This window comes from Macrotis lagotis, chromosome 7, assembly GCF_037893015.1.
Source record: "Macrotis lagotis isolate mMagLag1 chromosome 7, bilby.v1.9.chrom.fasta, whole genome shotgun sequence".
Taxonomy (NCBI): Eukaryota; Metazoa; Chordata; class Mammalia; order Peramelemorphia; family Peramelidae; genus Macrotis; species Macrotis lagotis.
In genome coordinates, this window is record NC_133664.1 from 141,338,279 (window position 1) to 141,341,984 (window position 3,706).

At 33.2% G+C, this 3,706-nt stretch overlaps 1 protein-coding gene across 12 annotated transcripts in view; it reads right to left on the reverse strand.

Annotated features, from left to right (window-relative positions):
• Positions 1 to 912: 912 nt before the first annotated feature.
• The window catches only part of FOXP2 (forkhead box P2), a 721,187-nt gene continuing 718,393 nt past the window's right edge, over positions 913 to 3,706 (reverse strand). For 10 of the 12 annotated variants that reach the window (XM_074193868.1, XM_074193870.1, XM_074193871.1 and 7 more), the window contains one exon: positions 913 to 3,706. This exon is cut by the window's right edge and continues 1,760 nt beyond it. The gene's annotated coding sequence lies outside the window, so the exon portion shown is untranslated. The other 2 variants (XM_074193879.1, XM_074193878.1) reach the window with 1 other exon arrangement.

Consider the following 3,706-nt stretch of genomic DNA (forward strand, 5'->3'; position numbering starts at 1 on the left):
AATTGAGGAACTCCAGGCCCAGGGTCTTTATTAAGTGAATTTTCTCAGTTTAGATAGCTTTTAGGTAAGAGAAAAGAACCATGATTTGAATCTTAGTCTTCTTTCTACAAATTGTGTTTACTTTTGACTACACAAAGCTGTCTCTTTAAATCTTGAAGTTTTGTAAAACACAGATGTTCTTTTAAAGTAAGTTCTTCTGAAACATGCAAGTCAGAACTTTCTTTTAAGAAGCATGTGATAAAATACATGAAACTGCCCCTTTGTCCAATTGCTAGGGAGCACTGCTTTTGCTTGGGGGATTGAGCAGAACATGATCTCTCATTTGTTCAATTTATTAAAAAAAAAGTTGTTAGACTTTTGAATATTTCTTTCCTTTTATTAATTAGTAAACTACTGATCGTTATATTTTTCACAACTAAAAAAAAGTTTAGTGGTCAAGTACTTTTAGCCTGGCTTGAATGTTTCATAATCACAAAATAGTTCATCTAGTCAAACAATGATATTACTGATAAAGGTTGGGGAAAATGGTTTCTGATTTTGATTCTTGCTGTTAATTTTATTCTCTATGTGCTGTTGTTCTTTAAAGGCAAAACTTTGAAGTACTGTATTCATATTATGTTAAAAAGCCTTTAAGGAATGAAAATACAATTGTAGTATATAATTTGGTATTAATATAGTTTGTCCTAATCAATTATTTTAGGAATGAAAAGATTTTTTGATGCTTAATTTTATTTTTTTCTTATGGCACTTTAAAATTCAATAGAAAATTTTTTTATATTTTTTCAGTGTTATAGCAGAAAATATTAATATTTTCCTTTAATATTGAAAAGTACTCAACTTGCTTATTTGCTTTCTATTTTCTTTTACAATAAATTTAGGACTATAAAAAGAAGCTAAAAAGAAAGAGCCAAACCCTATTGCTGTAACAACCCTACATTGCCATTTTTTGGTGGTATCATATATGTGCTATTCCATTTTTTGTTGTTAGTATACATCTCCTGGGACTCATTGTATATATTTGTCTTCCATTTATATTAGGTACTTTCCAGCTTGGAAGTTTCCCAACTAAGGCATGAACATTTGTTTGTGCCAGGGATTGTGGAATGGTGTGACATTTGAAAATGTGGAAACTGGGGGTGGGGTAGGGAGGAGAGTTGAAGAGTAAGGAAGGAAGATACATTTTACTTGACTTTAATGATTCAGTATTTGTTTTGTCAAATTCTTCTTGGAATGAAAACACAGGAACATGACATGAGGAGGGCAAATTTGGGGCTCTGGGAGCAACTCTCAATGAAATATATTTGAAAAGCAGCACAGGTTAGAATTGAGTGTGTTTTATGATCCCCCCGCCCCCAATCCCAAGGAAAAGATCTTTAGCAAATTGTGTGCCTTTCATACACCAATTTATGATTTGGGCTTTTGGTGTGGAACATTCTTCTTCAAAAGAATAAAGTCCTAGGGGTTATAAATGGGTCAAAAAGAATTAGACTTTTTATTTATACTTCAGAAATGTAAGCAAATGAATGAAATGTTTCATATACATTTTTTACAACCAACAGCAGTAACACACTGTTCATACATTAATTCTATAGTAAAATGTACATCCTTTTTGCTTAGTAAGATTTGCCAAATTGTATGGACAAAGACCTTTCACACTGACTTGAACTAGTGAAATAACAAGGGCAAACCATGTTGCTCCTAATAGCTTTATGGTATTTATCAACCTAGAATGTCCAAATGCATGTTAATATTGGTGTATATGGTCTAAAGCCTAAAGTAAATTCTCCAAAATGTGAATGCCCGACTGGAGGAACTTTAGAAAACAGATTGTTGGATTTTGTGCCTGAATCTGCCAAGGGACATTAAAGTCCAGGATGGTTTATTTTAAAGTGTAGTTCTGTAGCTCTATTCTGACTGTTCTTGAGTCCCTAATCACAAAGAGAAATGCATTCTTATGAAGTTAAGCAGCTGTAGACACAGAATGCTGATGATAGTGTCTCCATATCTGAGTTATCTACAGAAAACCCAGTTAGTGGTAATTCTACCAAATACTTGTAACATTCACATGAAATTTTAATTGATTTTCAAACAGTACAACTGCTCCATGAATCCAACCACACAGAATATAAGCCTTAAGCCCACTAGGTTTAAGCAATTGTGTCTTTGTAGACTAAAACTATGTAAAATAAAATCTGATAACTCCCTGGTGTTAGAGGTAGACAGTTTTCTTTCAAATCCTAGGTTTGGTCCTTTATTTTATTCAGCAGTGAAAGCCATGAATACAGAACGGATATAACAGCTGTTACAATTCTCAACCATGACTTCTAACGTCAGAGAATTCAAGGTATGAACATAGTACACAGTAATGAAAAGTATCAAAAATTAGTTTACCTCAAAAAGATAAATAAAACAGGTATATTTCACCAATACATAAACAGATGTTTGTGCTACAGTTAAAATTTGCTGTATACAAAAGATCATAGTCCCCATCATCAGCTTATGATAGAAGCAAGAATACATGAGCCATTTAAATTGTCAGACATTATGCTTTATAAGGTATGCACAGAAGTTCAAGCAATAAATACATACATTAGTTCAAAGCCTTACAATAGCTACGCAAAGCAGATGCAGAAAAGCAGATTTGCTATTACTAGCAAGCAATGATATAAGATTAAAAATTCATGAAATGCATTAAAGCAACATTTTTCTTAGAAAAAGTCTGGTCATTTATGGGTCCACCAACATTTTTACATAATATGCACAATTATCAAAATACAGACCAAGCATCTCAGAAAACTCCAAAAAACCTAAAATCTATTTTCAAAGCAATTGCAGTTTTGGAGGTTTTTCTGGTATAATGTGCAAGCAGCTATTTTCTTTTAAATTGTATTTATATAAAACCCATGCAAAACTCTACAGGTATATGCATTCTGTGGCTGAGACTTCCTTTCAAAAGTTTTGTAACTGAGGTATGCATACTTTAGCATTGTAGTCTTAGGCCACCTTCTTGAGTTACCATGTTTACCTCCATCCAGTCCATCATTATCTTGTGAATATGTACTGGAGAGACCCATTTTCTTTTTCAGATAAATCCTTACATGAGACTTCTAGATGCCTGAAAACCATCTTTCTACAATCCCAATCTCTTTTGAAACTGTAACCCTTTTGTTGATCATGACCCAAAGACAAACATAATGAAAAGTAGCAGTTACTGTGACGTTCTCACATTTCATGCAATCTGCCATAATTGTTCTAATTTCTTTTTTTTCCTTTTTCTTTTTTTTTCTTTTTTTTTCTTTTTTTTTTTTTGCAGAGGTAGAAGCTTTCAGAAAGCCTTTTGGGTAAGTGGGAAAACCCTTTTGAAAGCCGTTATGTCCTTTTATTTGGCGTGATAGATGACTGTGTATCTCTTTAAGTCTATTTGCTGACTCCAGCAAAGAATAAATGATGAGCTTAGTTTGCAAGAACCAGCCCCATCACATGGAACTGGTACATATGCTAAGCTCTAGCAGCCACCTTCTGTCAAAAACTGTTTGTAAAGCAATAACCATAATCAGGTTATGAGGTCCCTTGGTTGGGGGAAAAAGTATTATCAAGACTTGGCACAGCACATGAAAAGCAACACGTAAAGTTTCTAGGTTTTAAGCAAACATCTGACTATGCTATTTTCAACTACACCATAACGCATTATCCTATTTTTTTTTGG